A 17,774-nucleotide genomic window follows, 5' to 3' on the forward strand; every position below is an offset into this window, starting at 1 on the left:
TGTAAATACTAATATGTGTTTACATAAGCTCTTATGACTAGTATAGTCAAGTTTTTCAGTCTGGGTTTAGGATATCATGCCTTCCCTTTTACATGTGCTCTGTATTAGACACCTCTGTATTATTCATTATATGTTAAAAACTCTCAACAACCATAACCCATCCATCAAACTCAAAGCCACCACATACCCCTCCTCTGTCGACTTTTTAGACACCACCACATTTAAGGGACCTCTTTTCCTTACTCACCTGCATTTGGATGTTAGAGTCTTCTTCAAAGACACAGACACTCATGCCCTGCTCCATAAGAGCAGCTTCCATCCAAAACACACCTTTTGCAGGTCTCATCAAGTCACAGTTGCTCAGGTTCCAAAGGATCTGCACTGGGCAGGAAGACTTTAGGGAGGCCACTAAGGTGACCTTCACCACCTTGACCAGCAGAGGGTACTTCAGGACCTTCCTGAGAGCCTGCTTCAGGGTTTTCCAGCTCACAAACCGATCCCAGTCTCTATAGCCATTCCTTTTGTCACCACATTTTCACAGTCTACAGTGGCCCTGGTGCAACACATCAGAAACAATTTAATTAACACAATTAGTGAACAACAACCTCCTTTAGACCTGAGGATGATTGCGGCCTACAGGAAGGAGAATGAAAATTTACAAGATCGTTTGGTCAAATCTCAATTAAAAAAACATATACCACAGACTGCCTCACAGTCTGTTTTACAGTCTAAGGCAAATTGCTTCCTTTTTTGTCACAGGGCTTTCCCCTCAACTCAACCTTTTACTTCCTGAGGCGGACACAGGATTCTTGCCTGAACCTAAATGTCAGGGATTAGTGCCTCAACTTAACCCTCTTACTTTCCCAGGCTGATACTGGCTTCCTGCCTAAACTTAACTGTTACAGGCCCCTTGTCTAAACCTAACCGCTGGCGCTTGGGTTTAGTGCTCCTATTTACAGATTACCTGTACTTTTCTCTAAACACAACCAGTTCTCCCCTAGCCTAATTCGGTCTCAAGCTAATATTGTCCCCCCTAAACATCATTTTTTTCTTTCTTACTACATGTGAATGGCCACAGCCCTGGCCCCTGGGTGTCAATTAGGTCTGATTTATCAGAAGAGTGTGTTATTTTTCATTGTGTGATGTGTCTACTGCTCTGCCTTTGAGGGTAATTATCCCACTGTTTGTACAATAAAAGTATATCATAATGTCTATTCACATGGAGTCTCGGGTGTGGTTCCTGGAGCACGGGTCCCAATCAGGGTGTGGAGGGATAGAGCGTGTTACTGGCAGCAGTCCCAAATCCTCTTCGCCTAACCCGGCCTGTGCACCCGCTTCGCCCTTGGGACTCGGCTCTGGGGCCCGCCCTTATTCCCTCCTGTGTATGACAAGTGATCTCATGAATGTAATGCATTTATTGTAACTTCATCTGTACATCTTGGCACATACAGTGTAAATTTCTCCTACTGTAAATACTAATATGTGTTTACATAAGCTCTTACGACTAGTATAGTCAAGTTTTTCAGTCTGGGTTTAGGGTATCATGCCTTCCCTTTTACATGTGCTCTGTATTAGACACCTCTGTATTATTCATTATATGTTAAAAACTCTCAACAACCATAACCCATCCATCAAACTCAAAGCCACCACATACCCCTCCTCTGTCGACTTTTTAGACACCACCACATTTAAGGGACCTCTTTTCCTTACTCACCTGCATTTGGATGTTAGAGTCTTCTTCAAAGACACAGACACTCATGCCCTGCTCCATAAGAGCAGCTTCCATCCAAAACACACCTTTTGCAGGTCTCATCAAGTCACAGTTGCTCAGGTTCCAAAGGATCTGCACTGGGCAGGAAGACTTTAGGGAGGCCACTAAGGTGACCTTCACCACCTTGACCAGCAGAGGGTACTTCAGGACCTTCCTGAGAGCCTGCTTCAGGGTTTTCCAGCTCACAAACCGATCCCAGTCTCTATAGCCATTCCTTTTGTCACCACATTTTCACAGTCTACAGTGGCCCTGGTGCAACACATCAGAAACAATTTAATTAACACAATTAGTGAACAACAACCTCCTTTAGACCTAAGGATGATTGCGGCCTACAGGAAGGAGAATGACAATTTGCAAGATCGTTTGGTCAAATCTCAATTAAAAAAACATATACCACAGACTGCCTCACAGTCTAAGGCAAATTGCTTCCTTTTTTGTCACAGGGCTTTCCCCTCAACTCAACCTTTTACTTCCTGAGGCGGACACAGGATTCTTGCCTGAACCTAAATGTCAGGGATTAGTGCCTCAACTTAACCCTCTTACTTTCCCAGGCTGATACTGGCTTCCTGCCTAAACTTAACTGTTACAGGCCCCTTGTCTAAACCTAACCGCTGGCGCTTGGGTTTAGTGCTCCTATTTACAGATTACCTGTACTTTTCTCTAAACACAACCAGTTCTCCCCTAGCCTAATTCGGTCTCAAGCTAATATTGTCCCCCCTAAACATCATTTTTTTCTTTCTTACTACATGTGAATGGCCACAGCCCTGGCCCCTGGGTGTCAATTAGGTCTGATTTATCAGAAGAGTGTATTATTTTTATTGTGTGATATGTCTACTGCTCTGCCTTTGAGGGTAATTATCCCACTGTTTGTACAATAAAAGTATATCATAATGTCTATTCACATGGAGTCTCGGGTGTGGTTCCTGGAGCACGGGTCCCAATCAGGGTGTGGAGGGATAGAGCGTGTTACTGGCAGCAGTCCCAAATCCTCTTCGCCTAACCCGGCCTGTGCCTCCCGCTTCGCCCTTGGGACTCGGCTCTGGGGCCCGCCCTTATTCCCTCCTGTGTATGACAAGTGATCTCATGAATGTAATGCATTTATTGTAACTTCATCTGTACATCTTGGCACATACAGTGTAAATTTCTCCTACTGTAAATACTAATATGTGTTTACATAAGCTCTTATGACTAGTATAGTCAAGTTTTTCAGTCTGGGTTTAGGATATCATGCCTTCCCTTTTACATGTGCTCTGTATTAGACACCTCTGTATTATTCATTATATGTTAAAAACTCTCAACAACCATAACCCATCCATCAAACTCAAAGCCACCACATACCCCTCCTCTGTCGACTTTTTAGACACCACCACATTTAAGGGACCTCTTTTCCTTACTCACCTGCATTTGGATGTTAGAGTCTTCTTCAAAGACACAGACACTCATGCCCTGCTCCATAAGAGCAGCTTCCATCCAAAACACACCTTTTGCAGGTCTCATCAAGTCACAGTTGCTCAGGTTCCAAAGGATCTGCACTGGGCAGGAAGACTTTAGGGAGGCCACTAAGGTGACCTTCACCACCTTGACCAGCAGAGGGTACTTCAGGACCTTCCTGAGAGCCTGCTTCAGGGTTTTCCAGCTCACAAACCGATCCCAGTCTCTATAGCCATTCCTTTTGTCACCACATTTTCACAGTCTACAGTGGCCCTGGTGCAACACATCAGAAACAATTTAATTAACACAATTAGTGAACAACAACCTCCTTTAGACCTGAGGATGATTGCGGCCTACAGGAAGGAGAATGAAAATTTACAAGATCGTTTGGTCAAATCTCAATTAAAAAAACATATACCACAGACTGCCTCACAGTCTGTTTTACAGTCTAAGGCAAATTGCTTCCTTTTTTGTCACAGGGCTTTCCCCTCAACTCAACCTTTTACTTCCTGAGGCGGACACAGGATTCTTGCCTGAACCTAAATGTCAGGGATTAGTGCCTCAACTTAACCCTCTTACTTTCCCAGGCTGATACTGGCTTCCTGCCTAAACTTAACTGTTACAGGCCCCTTGTCTAAACCTAACCGCTGGCGCTTGGGTTTAGTGCTCCTATTTACAGATTACCTGTACTTTTCTCTAAACACAACCAGTTCTCCCCTAGCCTAATTCGGTCTCAAGCTAATATTGTCCCCCCTAAACATCATTTTTTTCTTTCTTACTACATGTGAATGGCCACAGCCCTGGCCCCTGGGTGTCAATTAGGTCTGATTTATCAGAAGAGTGTGTTATTTTTCATTGTGTGATGTGTCTACTGCTCTGCCTTTGAGGGTAATTATCCCACTGTTTGTACAATAAAAGTATATCATAATGTCTATTCACATGGAGTCTCGGGTGTGGTTCCTGGAGCACGGGTCCCAATCAGGGTGTGGAGGGATAGAGCGTGTTACTGGCAGCAGTCCCAAATCCTCTTCGCCTAACCCGGCCTGTGCACCCGCTTCGCCCTTGGGACTCGGCTCTGGGGCCCGCCCTTATTCCCTCCTGTGTATGACAAGTGATCTCATGAATGTAATGCATTTATTGTAACTTCATCTGTACATCTTGGCACATACAGTGTAAATTTCTCCTACTGTAAATACTAATATGTGTTTACATAAGCTCTTACGACTAGTATAGTCAAGTTTTTCAGTCTGGGTTTAGGATATCATGCCTTCCCTTTTACATGTGCTCTGTATTAGACACCTCTGTATTATTCATTATATGTTAAAAACTCTCAACAACCATAACCCATCCATCAAACTCAAAGCCACCACATACCCCTCCTCTGTCGACTTTTTAGACACCACCACATTTAAGGGACCTCTTTTCCTTACTCACCTGCATTTGGATGTTAGAGTCTTCTTCAAAGACACAGACACTCATGCCCTGCTCCATAAGAGCAGCTTCCATCCAAAACACACCTTTTGCAGGTCTCATCAAGTCACAGTTGCTCAGGTTCCAAAGGATCTGCACTGGGCAGGAAGACTTTAGGGAGGCCACTAAGGTGACCTTCACCACCTTGACCAGCAGAGGGTACTTCAGGACCTTCCTGAGAGCCTGCTTCAGGGTTTTCCAGCTCACAAACCGATCCCAGTCTCTATAGCCATTCCTTTTGTCACCACATTTTCACAGTCTACAGTGGCCCTGGTGCAACACATCAGAAACAATTTAATTAACACAATTAGTGAACAACAACCTCCTTTAGACCTGAGGATGATTGCGGCCTACAGGAAGGAGAATGAAAATTTACAAGATCGTTTGGTCAAATCTCAATTAAAAAAACATATACCACAGACTGCCTCACAGTCTGTTTTACAGTCTAAGGCAAATTGCTTCCTTTTTTGTCACAGGGCTTTCCCCTCAACTCAACCTTTTACTTCCTGAGGCGGACACAGGATTCTTGCCTGAACCTAAATGTCAGGGATTAGTGCCTCAACTTAACCCTCTTACTTTCCCAGGCTGATACTGGCTTCCTGCCTAAACTTAACTGTTACAGGCCCCTTGTCTAAACCTAACCGCTGGCGCTTGGGTTTAGTGCTCCTATTTACAGATAACCTGTACTTTTCTCTAAACACAACCAGTTCTCCCCTAGCCTAATTCGGTCTCAAGCTAATATTGTCCCCCCTAAACATCATTTTTTTCTTTCTTACTACATTAGAATGGCCACAGCTCTGGCCCCTGGGTGTCAATTAGGTCTGATTTATCAGAAGAGTGTATTATTTTTCATTGTGTGATGTGTCTACTGCTCTGCCTTTGAGGGTAATTATCCCACTGTTTGTACAATAAAAGTATATCATAATGTCTATTCACATGGAGTCTCGGGTGTGGTTCCTGGAGCACGGGTCCCAATCAGGGTGTGGAGGGATAGAGCGTGTTACTGGCAGCAGTCCCAAATCCTCTTCGCCTAACCCGGCCTGTGCCTAACGCTTCGCCCTTGGGACTCGGCTCTGGGGCCCGCCCTTATTCCCTCCTGTGTATGACAAGTGATCTCATGAATGTAATGCATTTATTGTAACTTCATCTGTACATCTTGGCACATACAGTGTAAATTTCTCCTACTGTAAATACTAATATGTGTTTACATAAGCTCTTACGACTAGTATAGTCAAGTTTTTCAGTCTGGGTTTAGGATATCATGCCTTCCCTTTTACATGTGCTCTGTATTAGACACCTCTGTATTATTCATTATATGTTAAAAACTCTCAACAACCATAACCCATCCATCAAACTCAAAGCCACCACATACCCCTCCTCTGTCGACTTTTTAGACACCACCACATTTAAGGGACCTCTTTTCCTTACTCACCTGCATTTGGATGTTAGAGTCTTCTTCAAAGACACAGACACTCATGCCCTGCTCCATAAGAGCAGCTTCCATCCAAAACACACCTTTTGCAGGTCTCATCAAGTCACAGTTGCTCAGGTTCCAAAGGATCTGCACTGGGCAGGAAGACTTTAGGGAGGCCACTAAGGTGACCTTCACCACCTTGACCAGCAGAGGGTACTTCAGGACCTTCCTGAGAGCCTGCTTCAGGGTTTTCCAGCTCACAAACCGATCCCAGTCTCTATAGCCATTCCTTTTGTCACCACATTTTCACAGTCTACAGTGGCCCTGGTGCAACACATCAGAAACAATTTAATTAACACAATTAGTGAACAACAACCTCCTTTAGACCTGAGGATGATTGCGGCCTACAGGAAGGAGAATGAAAATTTACAAGATCGTTTGGTCAAATCTCAATTAAAAAAACATATACCACAGACTGCCTCACAGTCTGTTTTACAGTCTAAGGCAAATTGCTTCCTTTTTTGTCACAGGGCTTTCCCCTCAACTCAACCTTTTACTTCCTGAGGCGGACACAGGATTCTTGCCTGAACCTAAATGTCAGGGATTAGTGCCTCAACTTAACCCTCTTACTTTCCCAGGCTGATACTGGCTTCCTGCCTAAACTTAACTGTTACAGGCCCCTTGTCTAAACCTAACCGCTGGCGCTTGGGTTTAGTGCTCCTATTTACAGATAACCTGTACTTTTCTCTAAACACAACCAGTTCTCCCCTAGCCTAATTCGGTCTCAAGCTAATATTGTCCCCCCTAAACATCATTTTTTTCTTTCTTACTACATGTGAATGGCCACAGCCCTGGCCCCTGGGTGTCAATTAGGTCTGATTTATCAGAAGAGTGTGTTATTTTTCATTGTGTGATGTGTCTACTGCTCTGCCTTTGAGGGTAATTATCCCACTGTTTGTACAATAAAAGTATATCATAATGTCTATTCACATGGAGTCTCGGGTGTGGTTCCTGGAGCACGGGTCCCAATCAGGGTGTGGAGGGATAGAGCGTGTTACTGGCAGCAGTCCCAAATCCTCTTCGCCTAACCCGGCCTGTGCACCCGCTTCGCCCTTGGGACTCGGCTCTGGGGCCCGCCCTTATTCCCTCCTGTGTATGACAAGTGATCTCATGAATGTAATGCATTTATTGTAACTTCATCTGTACATCTTGGCACATACAGTGTAAATTTCTCCTACTGTAAATACTAATATGTGTTTACATAAGCTCTTACGACTAGTATAGTCAAGTTTTTCAGTCTGGGTTTAGGATATCATGCCTTCCCTTTTACATGTGCTCTGTATTAGACACCTCTGTATTATTCATTATATGTTAAAAACTCTCAACAACCATAACCCATCCATCAAACTCAAAGCCACCACACACCCCTCCTCTGTCGACTTTTTAGACACCACCACATTTAAGGGACCTCTTTTCCTTACTCACCTGCATTTGGATGTTAGAGTCTTCTTCAAAGACACAGACACTCATGCCCTGCTCCATAAGAGCAGCTTCCATCCAAAACACACCTTTTGCAGGTCTCATCAAGTCACAGTTGCTCAGGTTCCAAAGGATCTGCACTGGGCAGGAAGACTTTAGGGAGGCCACTAAGGTGCTCTTCACCACCTTGACCAGCAGAGGGTACTCCAGGACCTTCCTGAGAGCCTGCTTCAGGGTTTTCCAGCTCACAAAGCCGATCCCAGTCTCTATAGCCATTCCTTTTGTCATCACATTTTCACAGTCTACAGTGGCCCTGGTGCAACACATCAGAAACAATTTAATTAACACAATTAGTGAACAACAACCTCCTTTAGACCTGAGGATGATTGCGGCCTACAGGAAGGAGAATGAAAATTTGCAAGATCGTTTGGTCAAATCTCAATTAAAAAAACATATACCACAGACTGCCTCACAGTCTGTTTTACAGTCTAAGGCAAATTGCTTCCTTTTTTGTCACAGGGCTTTCCCCTCAACTCAACCTTTTACTTCTTGAGGCGGACACAGGATTCTTGCCTGAACCTAAATGTCAGGGATTAGTGCCTCAATTTACCCTCTTACTTTCCCAGGCTGATACTGGCTTCCTGCCTAAACTTAACTGTTACAGGCCCCTTGTCTAAACCTAACCGCTGGCGCTTGGGTTTAGTGCTCCTATTTACAGATTACCTGTACTTTTCTCTAAACACAACCAGTTCTCCCCTAGCCTAATTCGGTCTCAAGCTAATATTGTCCCCCCTAAACATCATTTTTTTCTTTCTTACTACATGTGAATGGCCACAGCCCTGGCCCCTGGGTGTCAATTAGGTCTGATTTATCAGAAGAGTGTATTATTTTTATTGTGTGATATGTCTACTGCTCTGCCTTTGAGGGTAATTATCCCACTGTTTGTACAATAAAAGTATATCATAATGTCTATTCACATGGAGTCTCGGGTGTGGTTCCTGGAGCACGGGTCCCAATCAGGGTGTGGAGGGATAGAGCGTGTTACTGGCAGCAGTCCCAAATCCTCTTCGCCTAACCCGGCCTGTGCCTCCCGCTTCGCCCTTGGGACTCGGCTCTGGGGCCCGCCCTTATTCCCTCCTGTGTATGACAAGTGACCTCATGAATGTAATGCATTTATTGTAACTTCATCTGTACATCTTGGCACATACAGTGTAAATTTCTCCTACTGTAAATACTAATATGTGTTTACATAAGCTCTTATGACTAGTATAGTCAAGTTTTTCAGTCTGGGTTTAGGATATCATGCCTTCCCTTTTACATGTGCTCTGTATTAGACACCTCTGTATTATTCATTATATGTTAAAAACTCTCAACAACCATAACCCATCCATCAAACTCAAAGCCACCACATACCCCTCCTCTGTCGACTTTTTAGACACCACCACATTTAAGGGACCTCTTTTCCTTACTCACCTGCATTTGGATGTTAGAGTCTTCTTCAAAGACACAGACACTCATGCCCTGCTCCATAAGAGCAGCTTCCATCCAAAACACACCTTTTGCAGGTCTCATCAAGTCACAGTTGCTCAGGTTCCAAAGGATCTGCACTGGGCAGGAAGACTTTAGGGAGGCCACTAAGGTGACCTTCACCACCTTGACCAGCAGAGGGTACTCCAGGACCTTCCTGAGAGCCTGCTTCAGGGTTTTCCAGCTCACAAACCGATCCCAGTCTCTATAGCCATTCCTTTTGTCACCACATTTTCACAGTCTACAGTGGCCCTGGTGCAACACATCAGAAACAATTTAATTAACACAATTAGTGAACAACAACCTCCTTTAGACCTGAGGATGATTGCGGCCTACAGGAAGGAGAATGAAAATTTGCAAGATCGTTCGGTCAAATCTCAATTAAAAAAACATATACCACAGACTGCCTCACAGTCTGTTTTACAGTCTAAGGCAAATTGCTTCCTTTTTTGTCACAGGGCTTTCCCCTCAACTCAACCTTTTACTTCCTGAGGCGGACACAGGATTCTTGCCTGAACCTAAATGTCAGGGATTAGTGCCTCAACTTAACCCTCTTACTTTCCCAGGCTGATACTGGCTTCCTGCCTAAACTTAACTGTTACAGGCCCCTTGTCTAAACCTAACCGCTGGCGCTTGGGTTTAGTGCTCCTATTTACAGATTACCTGTACTTTTCTCTAAACACAACCAGTTCTCCCCTAGCCTAATTCGGTCTCAAGCTAATATTGTCCCCCCTAAACATCATGTTTTTCTTTCTTACTACATGTGAATGGCCACAGCCCTGGCCCCTGGGTGTCAATTAGGTCTGATTTATCAGAAGAGTGTATTATTTTTCATTGTGTGATGTGTCTACTGCTCTGCCTTTGAGGGTAATTATCCCACTGTTTGTACAATAAAAGTATATCATAATGTCTATTCACATGGAGTCTCGGGTGTGGTTCCTGGAGCACGGGTCCCAATCAGGGTGTGGAGGGATAGAGCGTGTTACTGGCAGCAGTCCCAAATCCTCTTCGCCTAACCCGGCCTGTGCCTCCCGCTTCGCCCCTGGGACTCGGCTCTGGGGCCCGCCCTTATTCCCTCCTGTGTATGACAAGTGATCTCATGAATGTATTGCATTTATTGTAACTTCATCTGTACATCTTGGCACATACAGTGTAAATTTCTCCTACTGTAAATACTAATATGTGTTTACATAAGCTCTTACGACTAGTATAGTCAAGTTTTTCAGTCTGGGTTTAGGATATCATGCCTTCCCTTTTACATGTGCTCTGTATTAGACACCTCTGTATTATTCATTATATGTTAAAAACTCTCAACAACCATAACCCATCCATCAAACTCAAAGCCACCACACACCCCTCCTCTGTCGACTTTTTAGACACCACCACATTTAAGGGACCTCTTTTCCTTACTCACCTGCATTTGGATGTTAGAGTCTTCTTCAAAGACACAGACACTCATGCCCTGCTCCATAAGAGCAGCTTCCATCCAAAACACACCTTTTGCAGGTCTCATCAAGTCACAGTTGCTCAGGTTCCAAAGGATCTGCACTGGGCAGGAAGACTTTAGGGAGGCCACTAAGGTGCTCTTCACCACCTTGACCAGCAGAGGGTACTCCAGGACCTTCCTGAGAGCCTGCTTCAGGGTTTTCCAGCTCACAAAGCCGATCCCAGTCTCTATAGCCATTCCTTTTGTCATCACATTTTCACAGTCTACAGTGGCCCTGGTGCAACACATCAGAAACAATTTAATTAACACAATTAGTGAACAACAACCTCCTTTAGACCTGAGGATGATTGCGGCCTACAGGAAGGAGAATGAAAATTTACAAGATCGTTTGGTCAAATCTCAATTAAAAAAACATATACCACAGACTGCCTCACAGTCTGTTTTACAGTCTAAGGCAAATTGCTTCCTTTTTTGTCACAGGGCTTTCCCCTCAACTCAACCTTTTACTTCTTGAGGCGGACACAGGATTCTTGCCTGAACCTAAATGTCAGGGATTAGTGCCTCAATTTACCCTCTTACTTTCCCAGGCTGATACTGGCTTCCTGCCTAAACTTAACTGTTACAGGCCCCTTGTCTAAACCTAACCGCTGGCGCTTGGGTTTAGTGCTCCTATTTACAGATTACCTGTACTTTTCTCTAAACACAACCAGTTCTCCCCTAGCCTAATTCGGTCTCAAGCTAATATTGTCCCCCCTAAACATCATTTTTTTCTTTCTTACTACATGTGAATGGCCACAGCCCTGGCCCCTGGGTGTCAATTAGGTCTGATTTATCAGAAGAGTGTATTATTTTTCATTGTGTGATGTGTCTACTGCTCTGCCTTTGAGGGTAATTATCCCACTGTTTGTACAATAAAAGTATATCATAATGTCTATTCACATGGAGTCTCGGGTGTGGTTCCTGGAGCACGGGTCCCAATCAGGGTGTGGAGGGATAGAGCGTGTTACTGGCAGCAGTCCCAAATCCTCTTCGCCTAACCCGGCCTGTGCCTCCCGCTTCGCCCTTGGGACTCGGCTCTGGGGCCCGCCCTTATTCCCTCCTGTGTATGACAAGTGATCTCATGAATGTAATGCATTTATTGTAACTTCATCTGTACATCTTGGCACATACAGTGTAAATTTCTCCTACTGTAAATACTAATATGTGTTTACATAAGCTCTTATGACTAGTATAGTCAAGTTTTTCAGTCTGGGTTTAGGATATCATGCCTTCCCTTTTACATGTGCTCTGTATTAGACACCTCTGTATTATTCATTATATGTTAAAAACTCTCAACAACCATAACCCATCCATCAAACTCAAAGCCACCACATACCCCTCCTCTGTCGACTTTTTAGACACCACCACATTTAAGGGACCTCTTTTCCTTACTCACCTGCATTTGGATGTTAGAGTCTTCTTCAAAGACACAGACACTCATGCCCTGCTCCATAAGAGCAGCTTCCATCCAAAACACACCTTTTGCAGGTCTCATCAAGTCACAGTTGCTCAGGTTCCAAAGGATCTGCACTGGGCAGGAAGACTTTAGGGAGGCCACTAAGGTGACCTTCACCACCTTGACCAGCAGAGGGTACTTCAGGACCTTCCTGAGAGCCTGCTTCAGGGTTTTCCAGCTCACAAACCGATCCCAGTCTCTATAGCCATTCCTTTTGTCACCACATTTTCACAGTCTACAGTGGCCCTGGTGCAACACATCAGAAACAATTTAATTAACACAATTAGTGAACAACAACCTCCTTTAGACCTGAGGATGATTGCGGCCTACAGGAAGGAGAATGAAAATTTACAAGATCGTTTGGTCAAATCTCAATTAAAAAAACATATACCACAGACTGCCTCACAGTCTGTTTTACAGTCTAAGGCAAATTGCTTCCTTTTTTGTCACAGGGCTTTCCCCTCAACTCAACCTTTTACTTCCTGAGGCGGACACAGGATTCTTGCCTGAACCTAAATGTCAGGGATTAGTGCCTCAACTTAACCCTCTTACTTTCCCAGGCTGATACTGGCTTCCTGCCTAAACTTAACTGTTACAGGCCCCTTGTCTAAACCTAACCGCTGGCGCTTGGGTTTAGTGCTCCTATTTACAGATTACCTGTACTTTTCTCTAAACACAACCAGTTCTCCCCTAGCCTAATTCGGTCTCAAGCTAATATTGTCCCCCCTAAACATCATTTTTTTCTTTCTTACTACATGTGAATGGCCACAGCCCTGGCCCCTGGGTGTCAATTAGGTCTGATTTATCAGAAGAGTGTGTTATTTTTCATTGTGTGATGTGTCTACTGCTCTGCCTTTGAGGGTAATTATCCCACTGTTTGTACAATAAAAGTATATCATAATGTCTATTCACATGGAGTCTCGGGTGTGGTTCCTGGAGCACGGGTCCCAATCAGGGTGTGGAGGGATAGAGCGTGTTACTGGCAGCAGTCCCAAATCCTCTTCGCCTAACCCGGCCTGTGCACCCGCTTCGCCCTTGGGACTCGGCTCTGGGGCCCGCCCTTATTCCCTCCTGTGTATGACAAGTGATCTCATGAATGTAATGCATTTATTGTAACTTCATCTGTACATCTTGGCACATACAGTGTAAATTTCTCCTACTGTAAATACTAATATGTGTTTACATAAGCTCTTACGACTAGTATAGTCAAGTTTTTCAGTCTGGGTTTAGGATATCATGCCTTCCCTTTTACATGTGCTCTGTATTAGACACCTCTGTATTATTCATTATATGTTAAAAACTCTCAACAACCATAACCCATCCATCAAACTCAAAGCCACCACATACCCCTCCTCTGTCGACTTTTTAGACACCACCACATTTAAGGGACCTCTTTTCCTTACTCACCTGCATTTGGATGTTAGAGTCTTCTTCAAAGACACAGACACTCATGCCCTGCTCCATAAGAGCAGCTTCCATCCAAAACACACCTTTTGCAGGTCTCATCAAGTCACAGTTGCTCAGGTTCCAAAGGATCTGCACTGGGCAGGAAGACTTTAGGGAGGCCACTAAGGTGACCTTCACCACCTTGACCAGCAGAGGGTACTTCAGGACCTTCCTGAGAGCCTGCTTCAGGGTTTTCCAGCTCACAAACCGATCCCAGTCTCTATAGCCATTCCTTTTGTCACCACATTTTCACAGTCTACAGTGGCCCTGGTGCAACACATCAGAAACAATTTAATTAACACAATTAGTGAACAACAACCTCCTTTAGACCTGAGGATGATTGCGGCCTACAGGAAGGAGAATGAAAATTTACAAGATCGTTTGGTCAAATCTCAATTAAAAAAACATATACCACAGACTGCCTCACAGTCTGTTTTACAGTCTAAGGCAAATTGCTTCCTTTTTTGTCACAGGGCTTTCCCCTCAACTCAACCTTTTACTTCCTGAGGCGGACACAGGATTCTTGCCTGAACCTAAATGTCAGGGATTAGTGCCTCAACTTAACCCTCTTACTTTCCCAGGCTGATACTGGCTTCCTGCCTAAACTTAACTGTTACAGGCCCCTTGTCTAAACCTAACCGCTGGCGCTTGGGTTTAGTGCTCCTATTTACAGATAACCTGTACTTTTCTCTAAACACAACCAGTTCTCCCCTAGCCTAATTCGGTCTCAAGCTAATATTGTCCCCCCTAAACATCATTTTTTTCTTTCTTACTACATTAGAATGGCCACAGCTCTGGCCCCTGGGTGTCAATTAGGTCTGATTTATCAGAAGAGTGTATTATTTTTCATTGTGTGATGTGTCTACTGCTCTGCCTTTGAGGGTAATTATCCCACTGTTTGTACAATAAAAGTATATCATAATGTCTATTCACATGGAGTCTCGGGTGTGGTTCCTGGAGCACGGGTCCCAATCAGGGTGTGGAGGGATAGAGCGTGTTACTGGCAGCAGTCCCAAATCCTCTTCGCCTAACCCGGCCTGTGCCTAACGCTTCGCCCTTGGGACTCGGCTCTGGGGCCCGCCCTTATTCCCTCCTGTGTATGACAAGTGATCTCATGAATGTAATGCATTTATTGTAACTTCATCTGTACATCTTGGCACATACAGTGTAAATTTCTCCTACTGTAAATACTAATATGTGTTTACATAAGCTCTTACGACTAGTATAGTCAAGTTTTTCAGTCTGGGTTTAGGATATCATGCCTTCCCTTTTACATGTGCTCTGTATTAGACACCTCTGTATTATTCATTATATGTTAAAAACTCTCAACAACCATAACCCATCCATCAAACTCAAAGCCACCACATACCCCTCCTCTGTCGACTTTTTAGACACCACCACATTTAAGGGACCTCTTTTCCTTACTCACCTGCATTTGGATGTTAGAGTCTTCTTCAAAGACACAGACACTCATGCCCTGCTCCATAAGAGCAGCTTCCATCCAAAACACACCTTTTGCAGGTCTCATCAAGTCACAGTTGCTCAGGTTCCAAAGGATCTGCACTGGGCAGGAAGACTTTAGGGAGGCCACTAAGGTGACCTTCACCACCTTGACCAGCAGAGGGTACTTCAGGACCTTCCTGAGAGCCTGCTTCAGGGTTTTCCAGCTCACAAACCGATCCCAGTCTCTATAGCCATTCCTTTTGTCACCACATTTTCACAGTCTACAGTGGCCCTGGTGCAACACATCAGAAACAATTTAATTAACACAATTAGTGAACAACAACCTCCTTTAGACCTGAGGATGATTGCGGCCTACAGGAAGGAGAATGAAAATTTACAAGATCGTTTGGTCAAATCTCAATTAAAAAAACATATACCACAGACTGCCTCACAGTCTGTTTTACAGTCTAAGGCAAATTGCTTCCTTTTTTGTCACAGGGCTTTCCCCTCAACTCAACCTTTTACTTCCTGAGGCGGACACAGGATTCTTGCCTGAACCTAAATGTCAGGGATTAGTGCCTCAACTTAACCCTCTTACTTTCCCAGGCTGATACTGGCTTCCTGCCTAAACTTAACTGTTACAGGCCCCTTGTCTAAACCTAACCGCTGGCGCTTGGGTTTAGTGCTCCTATTTACAGATAACCTGTACTTTTCTCTAAACACAACCAGTTCTCCCCTAGCCTAATTCGGTCTCAAGCTAATATTGTCCCCCCTAAACATCATTTTTTTCTTTCTTACTACATGTGAATGGCCACAGCCCTGGCCCCTGGGTGTCAATTAGGTCTGATTTATCAGAAGAGTGTGTTATTTTTCATTGTGTGATGTGTCTACTGCTCTGCCTTTGAGGGTAATTATCCCACTGTTTGTACAATAAAAGTATATCATAATGTCTATTCACATGGAGTCTCGGGTGTGGTTCCTGGAGCACGGGTCCCAATCAGGGTGTGGAGGGATAGAGCGTGTTACTGGCAGCAGTCCCAAATCCTCTTCGCCTAACCCGGCCTGTGCACCCGCTTCGCCCTTGGGACTCGGCTCTGGGGCCCGCCCTTATTCCCTCCTGTGTATGACAAGTGATCTCATGAATGTAATGCATTTATTGTAACTTCATCTGTACATCTTGGCACATACAGTGTAAATTTCTCCTACTGTAAATACTAATATGTGTTTACATAAGCTCTTACGACTAGTATAGTCAAGTTTTTCAGTCTGGGTTTAGGATATCATGCCTTCCCTTTTACATGTGCTCTGTATTAGACACCTCTGTATTATTCATTATATGTTAAAAACTCTCAACAACCATAACCCATCCATCAAACTCAAAGCCACCACACACCCCTCCTCTGTCGACTTTTTAGACACCACCACATTTAAGGGACCTCTTTTCCTTACTCACCTGCATTTGGATGTTAGAGTCTTCTTCAAAGACACAGACACTCATGCCCTGCTCCATAAGAGCAGCTTCCATCCAAAACACACCTTTTGCAGGTCTCATCAAGTCACAGTTGCTCAGGTTCCAAAGGATCTGCACTGGGCAGGAAGACTTTAGGGAGGCCACTAAGGTGCTCTTCACCACCTTGACCAGCAGAGGGTACTCCAGGACCTTCCTGAGAGCCTGTTTCAGGGTTTTCCAGCTCACAAAGCCGATCCCAGTCTCTATAGCCATTCCTTTTGTCATCACATTTTCACAGTCTACAGTGGCCCTGGTGCAACACATCAGAAACAATTTAATTAACACAATTAGTGAACAACAACCTCCTTTAGACCTGAGGATGATTGCGGCCTACAGGAAGGAGAATGAAAATTTGCAAGATCGTTTGGTCAAATCTCAATTAAAAAAACATATACCACAGACTGCCTCACAGTCTGTTTTACAGTCTAAGGCAAATTGCTTCCTTTTTTGTCACAGGGCTTTCCCCTCAACTCAACCTTTTACTTCTTGAGGCGGACACAGGATTCTTGCCTGAACCTAAATGTCAGGGATTAGTGCCTCAATTTACCCTCTTACTTTCCCAGGCTGATACTGGCTTCCTGCCTAAACTTAACTGTTACAGGCCCCTTGTCTAAACCTAACCGCTGGCGCTTGGGTTTAGTGCTCCTATTTACAGATTACCTGTACTTTTCTCTAAACACAACCAGTTCTCCCCTAGCCTAATTCTGTCTCAAGCTAATATTGTCCCCCCTAAACATCATTTTTTTCTTTCTTACTACATGTGAATGGCCACAGCCCTGGCCCCTGGGTGTCAATTAGGTCTGATTTATCAGAAGAGTGTATTATTTTTCATTGTGTGATGTGTCTACTGCTCTGCCTTTGAGGGTAATTATCCCACTGTTTGTACAATAAAAGTATATCATAATGTCTATTCACATGGAGTCTCGGGTGTGGTTCCTGGAGCACGGGTCCCAATCAGGGTGTGGAGGGATAGAGCGTGTTACTGGCAGCAGTCCCAAATCCTCTTCGCCTAACCCGGCCTGTGCCTCCCGCTTCGCCCTTGGGACTCGGCTCTGGGGCCCGCCCTTATTCCCTCCTGTGTATGACAAGTGATCTCATGAATGTAATGCATTTATTGTAACTTCATCTGTACATCTTGGCACATACAGTGTAAATTTCTCCTACTGTAAATACTAATATGTGTTTACATAAGCTCTTATGACTAGTATAGTCAAGTTTTTCAGTCTGGGTTTAGGATATCATGCCTTCCCTTTTACATGTGCTCTGTATTAGACACCTCTGTATTATTCATTATATGTTAAAAACTCTCAACAACCATAACCCATCCATCAAACTCAAAGC

The sequence above is a fragment of the Scomber japonicus genome, chromosome 2 (assembly GCF_027409825.1).
Source record: "Scomber japonicus isolate fScoJap1 chromosome 2, fScoJap1.pri, whole genome shotgun sequence".
NCBI lineage: Eukaryota > Metazoa > Chordata > Actinopteri > Scombriformes > Scombridae > Scomber > Scomber japonicus.